Below are 22,020 nucleotides of genomic sequence, written 5' to 3'. Positions count from 1 at the left end.
ATTAAACTATCTTCTTTTGTGAAAGGGATCTCCACTGCTTGCTTTCTTGTTGCCGCCACACTTACTATTTCTTCTATGGCATTAATAATTTTGAATAAACATCTCCTTAGACATTCTTTTTCCCTCCTAAATATCCTCCTATTCCTTTCCTTCTACAGCTCCCATATAATCAAAGAAGGAGCAATAACCCATATACTTGATAAAGTTGACTTCTTTTCCATCCCTGGCCAACCATCAAACACCTCCCTTAGTGTTTGGGCTTGGGGGCCTTGCCATCCCAATTTAAATTGAACTATATCCCAACATTTCTTTGCATAACAACATTGGATTAAAAGATGATCTATGGTTTCTTCTTGCCTTTCACATAAAGAACATCTAGATGGGCCTACAATACCTATTTTCCTTAATCTTTCTGCAATCAGAATCCTTCCTTTATAGGCTAGCCACGCAAAGGCTCCAGCTTTGGGTAGAACATCCTTATCCCAACACAAATCCTTAGAAAGAAATACTTCCTTATCTGATTCTATTAATAAAAAAAATATCCTAATTTGACCCAATAATTACCCGATAAGGACCTGCACCAAATGACTTTATCCTTTCTATTACTAAGCATCACATTCCTTTCTTTGAAGATATTAACCATCCTCTCTATCTACTCTTCTAGTAACTCTTCCCTGGGCACATCCCTCCAGCTCCATTCTTTCCCAAATAAAGAATCTTTTTCAATCATGTAATCTCTTACATAACTTCCCCATTTATCTTTGAAATAAGATTTCAGTTCATAGTTTTCCCTTGCTTCACCTAAAACTGCTAGCCCATTCCATGAATCATCCCAAAATTTTGCCTCCTTCCCATCACCTATCTACCACGAAATATGTTTGGTGATCACCTCTCTACATGATAATATAAAGTTCCATACATCTGAGCCTTTTGGAGGGTCTCATATTGTTAGAATTCTCTACTCTTCTTCATAATCTAGATATTTACCTTTCCGAATTCTAACCCAATATAAATGTGGAATTTCATATATTGCCCAAATTAATTTTGCTCCTAAGGATTTATTCATAAGATTCCAATCTCTCAATCCAGCTCCCCCTTCTGCCCTTGGGCGACATATTTTCTCCCATGCTAGAAGAGAGATTTTGTTGTCTTCATTTGCTCCATTCCACAAAAACTTTTTCATTTTACGTTCCAAAATACGAGTCACTTTTTTTGGAATGTCAAGACACGTCATATGTAGCAAAAATTGGTATAGCAGAAATAATTGTTTGAAGCATTAGAATTCTACTAGCCAATGATAACCATTTACCTTTCCAACCCTCCATTTTCTTTTGGCATTTTTCAATGAGTTTAACTCAAGTTCATTTAACCTTCAAGTCCAATAATTAATTATGCTCTATATAATAATAATAGAGTAATAGTTTCTAGGTATGTACTTATGAACCTATAGCTTATTAGCTTTGATTTTCTTCCATGATGAAAGAGACATCAATATTTTATAGAATTTCAATAGAATTTTAAAAAAAAATTCTAATAAGATTAAATTTTTTCCTACTTTGAAAAAAAAAATTGCCAATAGAAAATAATTTTTTTCCCCTAAAATAATTTTGGATTCGCCAAAGTTTTATGGATTTTTACAAAGGGGGGTTTCTTAAAGTTATCCTTGATCCTTAATTTAATAAAACCTTTAAAAATTTCATCATGTCACGTGATTAATTACCATTTTCTTGGCATCTCAAATATCACTTTAGTCTTCTTAATAAATGACACTTGTCTGAAGATATATTACACTCATTTGATAGTGGGAGACCTCAGAATAGCATCAATAGAATTGATTCTTTCTTAATCTATATGTACTCCATTCTTGGAAATAATATGTCCCACAATATTACCTTATTTTTCCCTAATTAATTTTTTTTTGTGGGTGGGAAGGAGAGATTGAAATAAACTCCATATTCTAGGTATCTTTTAAGAAAATTTTCAATATTCTTGTAGTGGTCATTTCTATCCTTAGAGAAACATGTAAGATTGATTCTTGTTAGAGATCATGAACTCATCATGTTACTTAAAATAATGAAATATTCATGGCTCACTAGAAGGTATGTGTAAGATGTCCAATTTTCTAGCTAGGGGGATAATAGATATGCTTGGACCCCAACTATCTATAGGAAAAAGTGCTCAAGTAAAATATAGATGGTAGTAGGTAGATATTTGAGAATTTTAATAAGCCTAGTCATATTATAGATAGAGAGGAACTTAGGGTATCTTATGTAGTTGTGGATCACCTCCCATGTGATTTCAAACAATATTTGGATGTGAAAATGATCCCAGTAAATGAAACAATGTTGGAATCTAATACATGTTTCTCTTTTGAGAGGGTTATGATACATAATATCAAAGTATATAATAGACCAAAGACATATAATTTATCAAGAGTAAAGGCCCTTAGAGAATCTTAGAAGGTGAACAATAAAGCTAGGAAGATGAACAAAAAAAGGAGAGACGAGGAGGCCTCAAAAAAAGACTTATTAGTATCAAGAAGTATATGTTAATATCCAAGGGAGGAAACTCCTCTTACAAAGGGTAACAGTAATTATCACATCAAATTTGAGAGCCTTAACACCCCTAACAAGCAATGCATGAAAAGGTATCATTTTTAGAGAATATATCAATCAATATTTTCTTGCTACATGATATAAAGATAAATTGGATGATGCAAATAATTTTATCAAATATTATAGGTTCCTTTCATGTAGCCTCTAGCATTGTGGGTTAATTATGTATGTCATGGAAGGAAGATAGTTTTTCAATTCTAACTATAGAGATAAGACCAAATTGGAAGGTTTGCTCAATAATGAGCCTTAGTTAAACTATCAAGTTCTTACTATCCAATAGATATGACCCAATAAAATTGTAGACAATTTTGCACACCTCTAAATGTAGGGGGGTGAATTAACATAAATAAATACTTATAACTTATGTCATTATTTTTAGTTACTTGTTATTAAATTTTAATCCAACTAAATTCATCTAGAAAATATATTACAATTTTATAAAAAAACACACACATAAGTACTATATTTATGTATAAAAAACCATGATGAAAATCACACTCACTATATGGAATAATTGATAAATAAAATTTTAGTTTGGAAACCAAGGAGCTCATTGTCCCTAAGAGAACTAAGAACAATCTTGAGAAAAGAAATAAATAGAAGCATGCAAAGAAAATATGAAATGAAAATACATAGTATTTCCTAATCAAATTTTGTAACCTCTATATTTGATTTATTGAATTGCACTTTTGATCTTCCTTATTCGCATTACTCTATCTTGACATCCGATTCAAGGACAATTTTTAGCTTCCTCTTGTATCATCTTATATTTAGCATTCATTTGCAAACATATATATAATAGTTTTTCCATCAAAAACTTCAACAAGGAAGGCCAAAATAAATATAACAAATATTAATAAAAATTCAATTATTAGGAGCATTAATTTTTAATTAGTATAACCCAAGATATCAAGGGAACACACCATAATGAGTCTTCCTCTAATGATATAATTAAGGTGATGAGGCATATTAATGTCTCAAATTTGATATAGTTTTTAAATAGTTTCAACTTACTCTTTGAGCCTTGTGAAAAACATATCTTTACTATCCTGCACTTTCTCATCCCGATGATGGATCATGTAGTGTGATCCGAAATGTTGATCCAGAAATCACTATTTTACAAATGGATTGTGGAAATCTACTATTGTTAATTAATATTTGTTTTAAATATCTTGTGAACTTATGTCAGGTATGGCTAGAACCTATTAAACTTATGGATAGTGAATACGAGATACCTTGCTTAATATTATACATAATGTGTAGTATTTCATATAAATATTTTAAACTATGTTCTAATATTTGAATAAAAGCATAAAAACTAGGAAGACTTGACTTGCTATATTTCTTGTGAGCTATTATTCTGTTATTTAATCAATGCTTTATGTCATGGTTGACATTCTGCCTTCTTTTCTGGTGATGTTTGTTCGTAGTTTTTATGTTATGTTTGTAATAAGTATCCAATCCTCTATATATAAGGAAAAAGGGTCATCTTGAAAACGAGATGAAAACTTAATGAAATATTACTAGTTTGGGATTTGGAAGTGGCTCTTTCCTATTCTTCATGAATTATCCATTCATGTAATCAAAGAAGAATTCTAATGAGAGAGTTCTTTTGGAATACCTGTTGTGTTCTTAGTTAGTTGAAGCCAACCAAGGGGGCCCACTTGGGAGGTGGAATAGATTTAGGTAGAGTAGATTCATTTCTTGCAATTTCCTATTTTCAGATAGATTTACTGTATTGGTCCTGTAGCATAGTTACTATGAAAGTTTCTACAACACTTGTGGAAAATGATCATAGTGGATGTTTGAATTGTTAACCAGTTTAGAATTCATTTTCCAAAGCTTTTATAGTTATTTGTTGTTAGTCTAAGTGTGTTTATTGTTCTGTATCAGTAGTATAGATTCCTTTCATGCATTTTATTTTCTTGCAGCTCATAGGTGTTGAGACTCTTTAAGGAACTTAGTGCACATATCATGTTGACCCATTTCAAGTCATATGTCCATGGGTTGACAATTCAAGTGTATTTTTCATGATGGAATAGATAGTTCTAAAAAATGGACATAGTACCCTTGAGAGAGGAATAATGGTGTGATTATCTTGATCTAGTATGGAACCATGCATTTTTGGCATTGTTGTTGGGGATGGTGTCAAACTAGGAACCTTTATGAGTCCTTTATTTTCATATTAGTTTGCTAGTTCAAAACCACAAAATTGTGGCTTGATTAACAAGTCACCAATTCAATTGCATGCATCAAAGAGGGTGACAACAAGATGAATATGGGAGATTTCTTCCACAAGAGCTTGTTAATCTGAATGAAGAAATTGAAGAAGAAGCTAAGTTGCATTTTTTGGATGCAAGCCCTATTTTTCCTATTGAATTATCCTCAAGAGCAGAACCCCTAGATACAAGTGGTCTTCAGTTCCCTTTGCTAAAGTTTTGGCCAATTTCCATGATAGTGTTGTTCTAAATCCACCAGTTGTTAACCATCTAATACCAAATGTCATTTTTAGCAGCCATCCCATAATCCAATACTTCCAGTAATGCCATAACCTACTTTTCCATTTCCTCTTTCAGGCCTCATAACTAATGCTAATCTCAAAAATATACCTGCAGCTACTCTTCCAAAGTTCTATGACCTTACAACAAAAGACCTTGATACTTTCTTATTTGAATTTGACATACTCTATTATAGCTTTGACTACAACACTGGTGCCCATAAGCTCAAGTTTTTTCCAACAACACTAAAAGAATCAGCTCTACGATGGTTCATGGGATTAGGAGCTAATGTAGCAGGTACTTGGTATGAAATGCAAACTCTTTGTTTGGACAAATACAAAGAGTATTGCAAAGCGAATGATACAAGAGGAGATGATATCTTTAGAATATCACAAAAGCAGGATGGAACATTGGGAGACTATGTTTTATATTTCTTGTATACATTGCAAAAGAACCCTCGGCATGTACTGTCAGAGGATTCGCAAAAGATAGTCTTCTTGAGAGGGGTGAATGATAATTGTCTAGAGGCACTAGAACTCATGGCTGGTGGTGATGTATATCAATCTTCTTGGGATGACCTTAAGAAAATCTGTCTTAACTACTCAAGGTCAACAATGAAGAAAGGAAGAGGACACTGGACTATAGCTACTAAAGGAATCAATCAAGGTATTTCAAAGCTTGAGATATCTAATCTTCTCTTAGATTTCAAGCAGGACATCATAAATGATGTCACTACACATCTCAACACAATGACTACAAAGAAGAAGCATGTTGAAGTTGAGGTGCAATTAGCGGAGTACTATCCACACTGTCAGAAGCAAAAGAAAGATTACCAATGCAAATTGGTCACTAGTGTGGGGAACTAGCATCTTCCAACTGAGTACATCAAGATAAATAGGGAGGATGAGCAAGTATTTTTCATTGCTCAATGCCGGCCATGGGCCCAACATCAAGGTATGCCTCAAGACCCTTTACAAAATTTAAATCTATATGGTAATCAATGGCAAAAATGTAGTACCCAAGGTCCTCCATAATATAGTCAACCTAATTGGAATAATGCTTGGAAAAATAATCCATAACAGCCTCAATGGTCTCAAAATTCCCAACCTTCTTGGCCAAACCAACAAAACAATCAATGGCCAAATCAACAAAACCAATGGCAACAACCCCAAGAGAATCAGCAGTCTACAAACTAATGGAGAGGACCTCAGCAATGGCCTAACCAAAATGTTGGTAATCCACAATTACCACAACTACCAACTCCAATCCAACAACTTGCACTAATGCCCCCACCTGCAAGTCCTAGGCCTAAAAAGTAGACCCAGTTGCCTGCACAACCTCGGCCAAATACAAATAGCCAGCAACCATAACAACCTATGTATTCTGTCGATGCTCAAAAATATCCTGCTTATACTCTAAATGTTGTAGATCTACATTTCAGATCTGGTACAACCCTACCAGCACCTAAACTGCCTCTCATAGCTGAAATGCTAGTTACTTCTACAACATTAGAACCTGCAACTTTTAAGCCACAAGTGGTTGAACCAATGTAACTAGCTCAGCTTAAACTCAAACAATAGTTGAACCTCCTTTTCCAGAAAAGCTCATACAAAGAAAACCTACACAAATAGAAGAACAATCCTTTGACATCATTGATTAGTTAAAGAACATGCATGTCCAAATACCCATATTCAAAGCTATTAAAGATGTTCCTATTTATGGCAAAGCCATTAGAGAAGCTTGTTTGAAAAATCCTAGGAGGAAGAAAAAGGATCCAACTACAGTCCATGTTGTAGGACAATTGGTTGACATCATGTTAGGAAAATTGATCATTCCTAGATATTCTAATCTAGGAAGTCTAGTTGTGAATGTGATCATAAATGGTCAGTCTGTTAAGAATTCTTTAATTGATCTTGGTGCTGCTATAAATATCATGACTAAGGATACTATAAAAAAGTTGAATATAGAAGGGTTAAGAACTATACCAACAATTCTACAACTTGAAGATAGTTCTACTGTCACTCTTGATGGGATGATAGAAGACATAGTAGTAACCCCAGACTCTCTAGAGTAACCTGCAGATTTCATGATCCTGCCTCCAAAAGTCAATTTATGTGGTTACCCTATCATTTTAGGACAACCATGGTTTGCTACAACTAATGCAAATATAAGTTGTAGGTTAGGGAGTATCACCATATCCAATGGAAAAGCAATAAATAAATTTGATATATATCCTCTAGCACAACCACAACCAGATTTAAGTACATCTGTATGGCAAGATTTAGGGGATGGAGAAGAAGAGTTAAACTCTATAGCACAGCTTATGATGTTACATAGATAGTCTTTTCTAAAGCTATAGGAAGAAGATTCAGTAATTTAGAGTATTCTTAATAATACTTGTGTGGTAGAAAAAGATGTATCTAATAGCTCTGTGTTAGAATTAACTGCATATGAGGAGTGTAATGAGAGTTGTTTTTGCTCAAGGAGCTAGACATTATCCATTAGCTCTTACCATGTGAACTACATACAAGTTCAATCTCTAAAGCTGCTATAGTTGAAACAATTAACAATTAATCCCAAATTGTCTTCTACACAAATGAAACAGTTAACAGAGCTTCTTCAAAACATCAAAAGGCTTTTGCATGGGACTATGGGGATATGAAAGGGTTGAGTCCTACATTATGCACTCATAGAATATACATCAGTGAAGGGTGCCTACCACTTCATCAACCCCAAAGAAGGATTAATCTAGCCCTTAGAGAAATAGTTAAAACTGAATTATAGAAATTGCTTGATGTTGGTTTTATATATCCTATATCTGATAGTAGATGGGTTTCACCTCTGGTCATAGTACCTAAAAAAGGAGGAAAATGGAAAATTTGTGTAGATTATAGAGAATTAAACAAAGCAACCAAAAAGGATCACTTTCCTTTACCATTCATTGATCAAGTTTTGGACACTCTGGCTAGTAAGAAATACTTTTCTTTTCTAGATGGGTATAGTGGTTATAATTAGATAAGTATACCTCTTGAAGATCAATATAAAACCACATTTAGATGCACATGGGGTACTTTTGCATATTTTTTCTTGTCATTTGGCATGTTTAATGCCCCCACAACATTTCAACGAGTAGTGATCAGCATTTTTGTTGATATATCACATGATTGCATGGAAATATACATGGATGATTTCACAACATTTGGAGTCACCTTTGAAGAATCCTTGATGAATCTTGAAAAGGCTCTTGTTTGATGCAAAGAACATAACCTATCACTCAACAATGAGAAATGTTTCATGCTCATGCAGGAAGGAGTGGTTCTTGGTCATTTTATATCAGCTGTAGGAAAACAAGTGGATTTGGCTAAGATAGAGGTAATTCTAACACTACCCATACCTACAAAACAAAAAGATGTAAAATCTTTTTTTAGTCAGGCTGGATATTATAGGTGTTTCATAAAAGATTTTAGTAAAATAGCTAGTCCTTTGTTTACACTATTGACTAAGGAAGTTGAATTCATTTGGACACCCGAATGTAATGAAGCCTTCCTATAGCTTAAGAAACTCCTCACTACAACACTAGTTTTAAAGGGATCTGATTGGTCAATTACATCTCATATCCATATTGATGCATCAAATTATGCTATAGGATTTGTATTAGAACAAAAGCTTGCTAATCTTGAGAATGTCATCTACTATATCAGTAAAAGCCTTCATGGACCTAAACTAAATTACACAGTAACTAAAAAAGAACTTCTAGCTGTAGTCTATGCATTGAACAAATTTAAACATTTTGTAACTAGATATCCTATTTTTGTTCATACTGATCACTCAACTATAAGGTACCTAATGAACAAACCAACTATAACTAGTAGATTGGCAAGATAGCTCTTGTTATTACAGGAGTTTGATATTACCGTTATTGATAAGCTAGGCAAATCCAACATAGTTGCTAATTATTTGTCTAGATTGACCATTACTAATGAAGATCCAACTCCAATTGAAGATACATTTCCAAATGAGAACTTGTTCCATATAGCAACTCGTACAACATGGTATGCAGACATAGCAAATTATCTTTCTACAAATAGAATGCCCCAACATTTCTCTCACAAAGAAAGGAGGAAGCTAGCAAAGAAAAGTTTTTATTATTCCTGGATAGATAACAATCTCTTCTATGTTGGACCAAATCAAGTCATGAGGAGATGTGTCAAGGAAGATGAGATATATGATATACTAAATGCTTGTCATGATGAACCATGTGGAGGCCATTTTGTAGGAAAAAGAACATTGAAAGTGCTTACAACTAGATATCATTGACCAACTTTACATAAGGATGCAATGACTTATACAACCAACTGTGACAAATGCCAGAGGATGGGCCGACCAACCAAAATTGATGAAATGCCACTTAATCCACAAATTGTAGTAACACCTTTTGACAAGTGGGGTATGAACTTCATAAGTCCCATTGACCCACCATCAAGTGGCAAATCCTAAATTTTAGCATGTATGGATTATGTAACCAAATGGGTGGAAGTTAGAGCAATGAAAAATGCAAGAGATGAGAAAGTAGCCAAATTCCTATATGAAGAAATATTCACCCATTATGGAGTCCCCAGAGAACTTGTTATAGATCAAGGAGCCCAATTCACATCAAATATAATCACTGAGGTTATGAAAGAATACAGAATAAGGCACTATAAATTTGATCCCTATCACCCTCAAGAAAATGGGCAAGTAGAGGTCACTAACAAAGAAATTGAAGCCATTCTGACCAAGATAGTGCACATACACAAGAAGGATTGGACCAGCATATTAACTGAAGTTGTTTGGGTATATAGGACCACATGGAAGAAAACAACTAGATTCATTCCATTTGAGCTTGTATATGGTAAAGCAGCCATGTTGCCTATTGAATTTGAGCATAAAACATTGTGCACTACTTTAGAGTTGAACATCAGTCTTCCTACAACACAAGAAGAGAGACTTCTCCACTTGAAATCACTAGATGAAATAAGAAAGATAGCTTTGGAAAGAATAGAACTTATTCAGCAACTGCAAAAGAAATGGCATGATGCACATATCCATAATAAACAATTCAAATTAGGAGATTGGGCTCTCCTATATGATTCTCACTTCAAAGAAAATCCAGGGAAGTTGCAAACTCGATGGTTAGGGCCTTATGAAATTCAATATGTATTCGACAATGAGGCAATGCAACTAACAACAATTGATCCTATCCATTTCAAGTTTCTTGTAAATGGCCATAGGTTGCACCTCTATCATAAACCACAAACCAAAGATGAGTTCTTGTAGTATTTCCAACTAACCAGTTTACCAACTCCTATGAACATAGTTCCTATAGCAGAGGGTGAAAACCTTCTTCCTGTAGTCATTCCATGATAAAATTTCACAAAACCCTCATAATAAAACCTCATTTAATATGAGGTCCGTTCTTTCACTCACTTTTCTCTTTCTTCATATCAACCCATCTCATTTCTCTATCTACCATCCACTCACACTCCACATCACCTATACATTCTATTTTTCTTGTTTTCAATAAACTATACCATTCGCACCTTTTCTGTGGTCATCAAACATTGTCACCTCACCAATCTACAAGTAGGCATACACTCTCAAAATTTCAAGTGTAATGATTTCTTTACTCTTTATTCATTTTTAGTATATAGGTTTCGATATTTATATCTAATATTGCATTATATGTATCATATAAGTCTTAAGCTAGTTTCTCATTCCTATACCAAAATTTTTAAAGTGTGGACACTTGTCAAATTTTAGTGGGGGGCCAAGAAAGTGTATTAATTTTCAAATGTCATCTACACATTATCCTAAGTCATGTCCATATTATAGGTTGTACTTTGGTAGTAGTCTAATATTTTTTCATTAATTTTTAAAATCTTTTTGTATCTGTCATACCATTTTCATTGAGATATTGGGAAAAGATCACCTATCTTTGGAATGATTGAAAGGACTAAGAGTTATTGCAAGAAAACCTTCAAATTAAACCTTGATGTCCTTCATAATTAATGCATCATTATTTTACATGTCGAACATAATAGGTTCATGTTAAGGGAAGTAGTAATGACATTTCTCAGAAAGATTAATTTGAAATCTAGAGAAGAGGGAGTTTGTAGAGGTAAAAAGCAAAAAAAAATATCAAAGTGGTAAAAGTAGAGGAAATCAAAGCCAAACATTTTGAGAATGAGGGGACAGTTAAAGAGGTATGATCAGGTCATTCATAATATTTTACTCGCAAACATTGAAGTAGTCTAGCAAGTTCATGCTTGTGGATGGCTTGGTTATTTCTTACAAGTAATTGAGTACAATGAAGAAGTGGAAATGGAATTTATGACTAGATTTGATGAAGGGGAAGCCATGGTATGGGGACTAAGTGTGATTGCTACTAAGAGGAGGATAGCAGAAGTCACAAAACAACCAACAGTTGGGGAGCATTATCCAAATGAGCATGATGCCAGGTCCTCACGGGCACAGTACACTTAGCCAGGTGACCCTCAACTAGACATTACAAAACAAGGGTGTAAAAGACTTTCTCTTCCAACTCCATATCCAGAATTGGCAACCCACATTATTAGGTATTTAACCTGTGAAGGCAGGTTCTCAAACTTGCATGCCCATCATTTTAAATTTCTCGGTTGCATAAGACATAACATGCAAGTTAATGTCCCCAATTTCCTTTATAACATGTTGTGCATTAGTGCTGAAGAAACTCAAAAAGGAAAGGAAAATTTTGTTTTCCATCATGCCCTCATTAAACTTCTAGTTGAAAGATCTCTAAGGGATTCTTCCCCTATTTCATGGGAAAAATTTGGTGAATTCAATATTTTACAGCCACAAGCCAACCCTGTTCCTCAAAATGAGGAAGAATTTGCAGAGCCAAGCCAAAATCCAGCTAAACTAGAAAAAGAACCCTCTCCTAATAAGCCTGTTGAACCTATTTTAGAAGATGTTATATCGAGTTCTTCTATAGATAAGGGAAAGTGTAAGGTTAGTGAATAAAGCCCTAACCTTGAAAAGGAAGCCCAAAACCCCTCTATTAAAGTAACAAAAAGAAAAAGGTATGTTCCTGTAGTAACCATTCCTGCAGCATCTACTCCAGCCACGCCTAAACAAAAATAGGCCTATAAAATGGTCGAAGCTAAAGAGATTCTTGTGCGTAGAAGTCCTTGCATGCGAGGCCAGTCATCCCCAATTTCCATTGAAAATCCAAAAGCCCCAATTTCAAAGTCTCACACAGAATCAGTAGTTGAAAATATGCCAGATGATTATCCTATGCAATTAGAATCTCAAAATGTGGAAACACATGAAACTGAACCTATTAATGAGACACCACAAGAGAATCAAGAAATGTGTAAATCAAACCCTACTACTATTCCAGAAAAATCCCCTAGCAATGATCAACCTACCATGCTACCAGTCCCTAAATATTCCAATGTTTCTCTTATATCTTATAAATCTTCCTGGTACACTCAATATTTCTAGCAAATTGCTAAAGAACAAAAGATGGAATCTAAGGCTCAAGAATTTCCATCATCTACAATTCAGTCGATATTTTTTGGTCTATACAATCATTTTATTTTTCAAAAAGCCTTGTGGAGGCAGGACAGAGACCAAATGCAGAAGGCAATATTTGATAGAGATGAGGAAATTGAATCATTGAAGAAATAACTTGAAAAACATAAACAGAAATGAATAAAGCTTTAAAGCTAGTCAATCAGGTAATAGCCTATAGACCACCCCCAAGGGTGTATGCTATTTGTTTGAAGGAACAATTTCTATTATTTCAGTTGATGATAACCATGAGAGACATTGATTGTGAATTTAAAAGTGCTCAAGATTTTTATAATGTGTATCAGACTTTGCCTTCATGGAAAAAGAATTTATTGTGCGAGCTCTATTTTCATAATTTTATAATTCTACATGAGACAGAGTGGAATCCTCTGCTTTATATAGGGGATGTTCACATAAGAGCTCTAATGTCATGGATGCACAATGAAACAAATTATGATAGGAAGCTGGATAATTATAGAGATCTTGAAAAGTCTAATCCATTACCACTCCAAGATGAACCCCATAAGCATTATGACCTTTTGAGAGATTGGTTCAAATTAACTTGTGGGAGACCAAAACCAAAAATCAGAGAGAAAGTGTTTGAAGAAAGGCAAAAAGTTTATAGAGAATACCAAACACTTCCAAATTTCAACACAATAGAGAGCAATTGTAGGGCTTAGAAATCGATGGAGTCAACTGCCAAAACCTTTCAAACAGGCTAAACCACACAGCCCTATCAATTTTGAGGCAACAGTTAATAGAGTGCCTAAATATATGCAATTGGGAAGGCAAATCATAAAAGACCTATGGATGTCACTAACTTTTCAGCCTCCTACCCTTCTCTAGCCTCTGTATGAACATAATGATACCAAGTTAGACCCATTGGTTGAAGAACACTTGGGTGAGCATTGGAGATGAACCAGAGGATATTTCTACACCTTTAGAAGTGGGAAATAGGGGAAGACTACAATGGGAGATTTCAAAGCCATGGCAAAGAAGTACAATGCTTGAGGACAAGCATTTGCATAGTGGGAGGTAGATGATGAGGCATATTAATGTCTCAAATTTGATATAGGTTTTATATAGTTTGAATTTACTCTTTGAGCATTGTGAAAAACATTTCCAACATATTTTTTTAAAATATCTTGTGAACTTATGTCAGGTATGGCTAGAACCTATTAAACTTATGGATATAGTGGATATGACATACCTTGCTTAATTTTATACATAATGTGTAGTATTTCATATAAATATTTTAACCTATGTTCTAATATTTGAATAAAAGTAGAAATTTGTTGTGCATATATTCTAAATGTTTCTAATTTTTAGGGAAGTGGTACAAAGAGTGGTGATCACTGTATTAAAGGAGGAAGTAATGAAGACCGTTCATGGAAAAAGAAGCGTAGATTAGTTCCGAATGATAAGCTGCATCTGCAAGGAGAGTAATTGTTTTAAAAAAACTAGAAAGACTTGACTTTCTATATTTCTTGCGAGCTGTTATTATGTTACTTAATCAATGTTTTATGTCATGGTTAACATTTTGCCTTCTTTTCTGGTGATGTTTGTTTGTAGTTTTCATGTTATGTTTGTAAGAAGTATCCAATCCTCTATATATAAGGAAAAATGGGTCGTCTTGAAAAAGAGATGAAAACTTAATGAAATATTACTAGTTTGAGATTCGGAACTGGCTCTTTCATGTTCTTCATGAATTAACCAATCATGTAATCAAAGAAGAATTCTAATGAGAGAGTGATTTTGGAATACCTGTTGTGTTCTTAGTTATTAGAAGCCAACCAAGGAGGCCCACTTGGGAGGTGGAATAGATTTAGGTAGAATAGATTCATTTCTTGCAATTTCTTGTTTTAAGAGAGATTTACTGTATTGGTCCTGTAGCATAGTTACTATGAAAGTTCATGCAACACTTGTGGAAAATGATCATAGTGGATGTTTGAATTGTTAACCAGTTTAGAATTCCTTTTCCAAAGTTTTTATAAGTATCTGTTGTTAGTCTAAGTGTGTTTATTGTTCTGTATCAGTAGTATAGATTCATTTCATGCATTTTACTTTCCTATAGCATAGGTTTTGAGACTCTTTAAGGAACTTAGTGCACATATCGTGTTCACCCATTTAAAGTCCTACATCCCTAGGTTGACAATTCAAGTGTATTTTTCATGATGGAATAGATATTTTTCAAAAATGGACATAGTACCCTTGAGAGAGGAATAATGGTGTGATTATCTTGATCTATTATGGAACTGTGCATAAGGAACACACATCACAACATTATTTAACCTATACCCAAATGTAACCCAAAGAAAGGCATTAAAAACGTGTTATTAGTTATCTCAATTACACTCTCTAAATTTTCCATTCCATATACAAAATAAATAAAAAACTAAACCTAGTAACTACAAATAGTTGAGTCGACCAAAAGCTAATAAAGGAAAAAATATTGCATGTGCAAGAAAACATATCTTCACTTGAAAATAAATTCATCATAGAATATTGGAATATACATATTACACAAATTGTAATCATGTCCTCCAACCCACAAAATATGAGATACAAATACAAAGTATTCTCTAAGCCTATCCATTATCCACACTCTCAAAGTATTTTTTGATGAATTTACTGCCTTTTGTAGTGAAGATGGAATCAAAAGACAACTATCTACATTGATGATTTCATAACATAATTTCATAGATGAAAGTAGGAACATATCTATAGTTGATTGTGAAAGAACATTACTAATTGAAAAGGAATTTATACAAAAATTCTAGAGAGAGTCCATTAGTAGTATTATTTACATCCTCAACTAAGTACAATTGAAGAAAGGTACAAATGAAAATCGTTATGAACTTTGCTATGAGAATACATCTAATGTTGAATACTTTAAAATACTTGGAATAATTACTACATATAAAAATATGTTAGGAATGAAAAGTTTGATTCTAAAGGAGATGAATGTATACTCCTAGGATACTCCACAAAGAGAAAAATATATAAGGGTTTGAATAAGGCAATTGACAAAATGGTGAAAAATACAAGCGTAAAGATTAATGAGTTTACAAAAAAGAATGAGGATGATAGGAAAAAGGAACCTAAAGAATATCAAATATTTTTATATGTAAGGGAAGGGGTTCTTTGACACTATGCATGAACAAAAACAAGAAATAACTAAGGATCCTATTGAATCCCCACCAATTTAAGAAAATGTTGAACAATAGATAACCGGTCTTATTTTAGAAAAGTATGTTTGAAGGAATCATTCACCAAACTAGATAATTGAAAATAAAGATGTAGAAAATATGACAAAAAGAAAGTTAAGAGAGAATGCATGTTTGATTTCTATATTTGAGCATATATTAGTCAAGGATGCATGAGAGAATGAAGATTGGATTGCTACAATGAAGTAGAGAAAGGAAGAAAGTTGTAAAGTGAAAGTGCTAGGAATCAATTTGTGCTATTGAGCTTGAAATGATGGTCAATAACCAAATATTAGTATTTGGTGTAATGTTTACGGAACATGTGTTAATCAACAGAAGATGTGTGTACACCAATGAATAAAGTGTTACTGAGAAAGTCAATGGTAGCCAAGAAGATGATGGTATTTGGTTTAGCAAGAACAAAGTTTGGAAAAGCTAAACAATTTTGATGAAATCAATTGTACAATAACATAAAACATGAATATAAACTATTCTAGAATATTCTAAGGAAGGAAAGAAGGTTGTTAATGAGAACTGTGGATGAAATTAGTTAGGTAAGATCAGATGGAAGGGATTTAAGGAAAGGTTCATGAACTAATAAAAGTTCAAGTTCTAAGGTAAATTACAGCTAGCACATGATGCATAAAATATTTTACCTAGTAGCAGATTCAATGAATGTAAACTAAGACATGATTGAACCGAACAGAACAATTCAAGGACTAATGAATATGATAAAGTGGAAAAACATCACCTATATAAAGGAAGAGAAAGAAGGTTAAATTTACTAACAAGTAATAATATTGTTTATAAACAACAACGATAGAAGAGTTTCCAAGTAGAGGAAAGTGTAATTATGGATAAAGAAAGTAAAGAGTTGGAAAGTATGTGTTGATCAGCCAAGTAAATAAGAGTGTGAAGAAGAGGATTGAACATAAAGAAGATCTAAATAGGAAAAGTTAGTTGTTATTTCATATAGATCATTTCATTGTTACTCTCTAACAATTTTGGGATAAAATTTCTTAATCGAGTGGACCTCACAGTCCTATTTGTAAATACTTTTGTAAGATGTCATTCTAATGAATGTACTAAGTCTATTCATATGGAAGAGATGACTTTTAATGATCCTTTTGTACTATCATTGACCACTAATCTCCTTTTTATTTACCAAATTACTCCAAGGATATGAGGTAAAATTATTAAGTTCACTCCTATAATCATTATATATATTAGGGACATCGAGATTAGAGATGACATAGATATGGTAATTGTTAATCATGCACCATGATTGTATTAAATTTCACATTTTGATGATGATGGTGATGATGTAGTACCCACCCATATCCAAATATTGTGTTATGTATGTGATGATTTCACTTTGGACACTTGAATAATTGTGTTCTTGAGAATATTTTTCAGCTTCATTCTCCTCCATCTCCACTTTTTTGGACTTAGTTATAATTTATTTAATAGGATGATCATAGTGTTGAAATCAAATTGATACAAGTATGAAAGTATGTTTCAATCATTGTTTTGTCACTGATGTCAAACTTACTATGTTGGTAAGACAATTGCTTAGATGATTTGAGTATTATAATTTGTTTGATTGATGATGAGAATTTGATCAAATAAGATAACAAGAGTACCTAGAGGAAAGGTTGACTTATGATAAAGAAGAAGTACAAAGATTAGTTAAGACAGTGATATTATAGTGCATTGATTATCTACTTAAGGTTACAAAGGTTGGATACACTAACAAAGTCTAGAAGAATGAGAAAGAAGAATTGAGTCTGCCAAGCTTGATCGAGTAGATAGTAGGTCTTGAGCAAAGTTAGTGCAAGCCAAGCAGAAAATCAATTGGAGCTGAGCATAGTGAAATTTCAGTGTATGCTAAGTGATATAGTGTAAGCTAACTAAAGTTTAGTTGATGTTGAGTACCAATAAACTTTAGTTTGTGCTAAGTGATTTGATAATGGATGTCATGCAATGCACTATGTGTCAAGCATCAGAAGGAAGTTAATGCCAAGTGACAGCATTATGAGAAAGATCGTGAATTTGATGAATTTAAGCCAAAAAAAAATATTTCTTGGATTGTGTGAACCGTGTGGAAGATAATAATGATGAGTTGGTGGCACAGAATTCATGATAAATTATTTTAAGGTGAAATCAAAGTGGATTCAAGGAGAAGTTTCTAGAAGGCGATAAAATGAAAAGGTGGGTAGATTCATTAAATCCTACCTAATCCTAAAATGGATGATGGAGGATGAATGGAAAAAATATCTAAGCTCTCTTTATAAGGGGATACAAGGCATGAAACAATAGTTGGCATGTGTGAGAACCCAAGAAAGACAAGGAGCCTAGGATGTTGTTTCATATGGTGGCCAAACTATAGAGTCTACAATTGGCATGCAAAGTAAAAAAGACTTAAGAGGATGAATTCTTGAAGGGTGAACAAGCTATCAGAGCTAAAGCGAATGAAACTAAGAAAAATGGAGGACTGAAATGAGATCTATAATCTACAAAGTGATTTGTATTTTGTTATCAGATCAAGCCTTACTGTTACTCTCTAATAATTATATCAATTTAGGTAAAATCCTTTGGACTAAGGTTGACCTAAAATTCATTTGTAAATCCTTTAATCAGGTGGCATTCTAATGGAATGGTCTAAAGTCCTCTAAGAAGGCTCACTCCTAACAAAGTGATTGAAATCCTTTAACCAGGTCATATTTAATAGTGTGCATTGTAACCTTTAACAGGGTTGGCCTTTTATAGGGAATTACCTCAGAAGAGTGAGAATTAGTAGCATGTACTAGTGGTTTTTCCCAAATTGGGTTTCCACATAAAATCAGTGTCCAATGTATTATTAAATTTGTTATATTTCATGCTTACATTTCTACAAAGTTGATTTGACAATAAGCTCCAAGTTTAAGATTTGTATGATCTAATATGGATGCATACATAATGAATATGTTTTATAGATATGGGTTCACTAAGTTGTGAAAAAAATTTGTACATCTCGACCTTGGATAACTAATTCACCCCCCAACCCCTAGTTATTGTAAGGAATTCTAACACATAGAGCTTCAGATATTGTAGTATAGGATGACTACTGGGACAACATTTAAACTTTTTTTTGTTGAGCCTCATATAGTATATCTAGGAGATGTACTTTAGGGTTTTTATCTTCTCCTTTTAATGAAAGTTTCATCACAGTTGGAACCAAAGATAATTCTTCAACTTCTTTGGAGATTGACATTCTTGATTCTTCTCCTCCACTTGGTTTGTGAAATTTCATGGTTTGTGAGTTTAATGTTGTGTTAGATTATTTGAGCTTGGATATATCTATTTAAAGTCTTCAAAGATGCATACTTGGAGAATTTCTTCCTCCTCATTCTATTTGTACATGGATTGACATTTTCATTATTTGATGTGTTTGTTTCTTCTTAAGGGTAGACATATTTCTCGTACAAATTGGACTCTCTTTTGTTTGTAGATACACATCATCAAAATTGGAGTTTTTTTATGGGAAGGATATCACATCTCTTTATTCCCCCCTATAAGGGGATAATTTATTTTATATACACAATATACGTATTCCTTTGGGAGGTCTTGAGTCCTCCAACCATCATGTATTTCGTGTTTTTTTTATTTCTCTTTTTGGGGGAGATATTTTCTTATGGTTTCTCTACTTGATGAGATATTGTATTTCATGTGTCACACTTGCATATTGGAAGTAGGACCTAATAGTCAGGACCCATCTCGCATTATGAGTTAAGTGCATTCCCCTAAGTTACACTTAAGGGGGAGGTGTCGGTGTAAATTAAATATTCTTAATTTTACTTTACTTTTAAGCTTACATAGGATAATGCATTGCATAGTAGTTCACATTTTAGACACTTAGGAGTTTGTACCTATATCAAACACATGGTATAGATTAATTCAACTTTAGGCGGTGATAGTTTTTATCCAATTCCACTTTATGTGTGAGATCTTCCTTTAGTACACATATTACAAAATAAATAAATTATAACCAACATAAAGATTAAGATTATAATAAGTATTAAAACTTTTTAATAGATATATTCAAGATTTAGATTTGTATTGAAATGACATAAATTTAATTTTAATTGCCTTAAGTCTAAAGTACATGGGATTTGTGATGTAATACTATCTATCATGATGTAATATTGGCTAAACACCAATCTAGAATGTCATTTGTATAAGAATAATTATGAAAAAAATGCCCTAAGTGGCCCCTTGGTGATGTAATCACCTAAAAATGGTCATCTAGACTATTAGCCCCCTTCTCAGCATTTTGGCTAAATTAATTTAATCATTTACCTAGACCAAATTGCTAATAATCAATTTATTTGATTATAACCTATAGTTTGACTATGCTATCCTAAATTCATTATTTGATTAAAAGAACATGTCCCCTTTTAATTAAATAAAAGACCCCATTCTTCTAACCCACTTAAAGTGCACACATAAAGTCTTTTTTCTATTTTGCAATTAAAAGAAAAGGCTTTGTGACTTTTGTCTTATATGACAAGTCAACTTATATTCTATTGGTTGATTTGTGTGTGCACATGGATCACTCCTCTTTTCAAATTCCACCGTTGATCATCCACCATCTTCATCTTGATCTCCACCGTCCGTACATCTTTAAAAGGGAGAGAGCTTTCCCCCTCAAGCCATCCTCATTTTGAATATTGTTATGCTGCAGGTTTTCTAACAGGTTTCTTTGGAGCTTTGTGGAGAACTTCTCTTCCTTGTCTACATTCTCTCATCCATGGCATTTTAGCTTAGATTCATGTTGCATGTTAGTTTAGCTTCTATTTTGCAATAATCTCTCACATAGCTTAATATTTGGATTGTAACACTCTCATTCATATTCTAGCATAGCTGCATTTGACATTCTCATTCTAGCTTAATCTTCATTTGCATTGCATTCTTGAGGAACTCCTTGGGACATTTGCATTCTTGCATCTTGTCTTTGGAACCTCCCATTGCATGGTTTACTAGCAAGAAGAGTATATCTAAGGCTCATCTGAGAGCCCTTGAAATTGAAATACACTCTCTTGCACTCCATGGATAGGGAGCTCTAAGCCCGCATCTAAGCATTCCAACTCATGGAATCGTTTGGATAGAAGGGTTTAGAGTGTGACACTTTCGAGTGTACAGGTGACACATGAATATTAGTTTGTTTTTTACATGTTTCCCTCTGAAATTGCTTGTTTTAATAAAATATGAAGTATAATCTACATAGGAAACTAGGTTACCTATTAGACATGGAAAGAGATGGCATGTGATATGCATCCCTTACATTTGACTTTTAATTGTCATATAAAATATTAGTGATTAAGGACCTCAAAAAGAGGGAGCACAAAAAGTGGTCCTATTTTTTTAGGGAAATTTTAGCTAACACTACATAGTTTTGTTCAAAATAATTATTCAATTGTATATTGTCATTGATGTTGCACAAATGTCACACTCTAACCAAGCATGGCTAGTGTTAACCAAGCTCAATCAAGCACTATGAAAGTTTCCAATATCAACCAAGCATATTACAATATTAACTGAGTTAGGTTGGTCAATGAAGAAAGTTAGTGTAAACCAAGTCAGGTCGGTCAATGAAGGAAGCTAGTATTAACCAAGTGTTCAGTTTAGTGTTAAATGACAAATAGTAGATTACTTTTGTTAATTATTTGGTTAATTTACAAGATGACTAAATGGATGTTTATTGATGATTTGAAATGGTTTACAAGTTGACTTTTCCTATCTTATGATATATAAGAAAGGTCAAGTTGTGGGGATTAAAAAGTGTATGAAGTTCAATATAAGAGATGGATATGTGAGCGAAGACAAGGCAGAGCAGGGACTGTGAAGGTTAAGTTGCAAGGAAACATTTGAATAGGAAGGATCCATACGTTAAACCAAAAAAGTGATCTAAATTTGCAAAGTCAGTTGCTTCGTCAATTAGGTCAAACTATTGTTGCTTTCTAACCATTGTAGTAGTAAAGAAATCTCTTAACAAAGTTGACTTAATAGTCATTTTGTAAATTCTCTAACAAGGTAGCATTTATTGATTTAAGTGTCTAAAAACCTCTAACA

This window comes from Cupressus sempervirens, chromosome 3, assembly GCF_028749045.1.
Source record: "Cupressus sempervirens isolate cs-2001-9-10 chromosome 3, ASM2874904v1, whole genome shotgun sequence".
In the NCBI taxonomy this organism is placed as follows: Eukaryota; Viridiplantae; Streptophyta; class Pinopsida; order Cupressales; family Cupressaceae; genus Cupressus; species Cupressus sempervirens.
The sequence above is the reverse complement of the archived record's forward strand: the minus strand, read 5'-3'. Positions refer to the sequence as shown.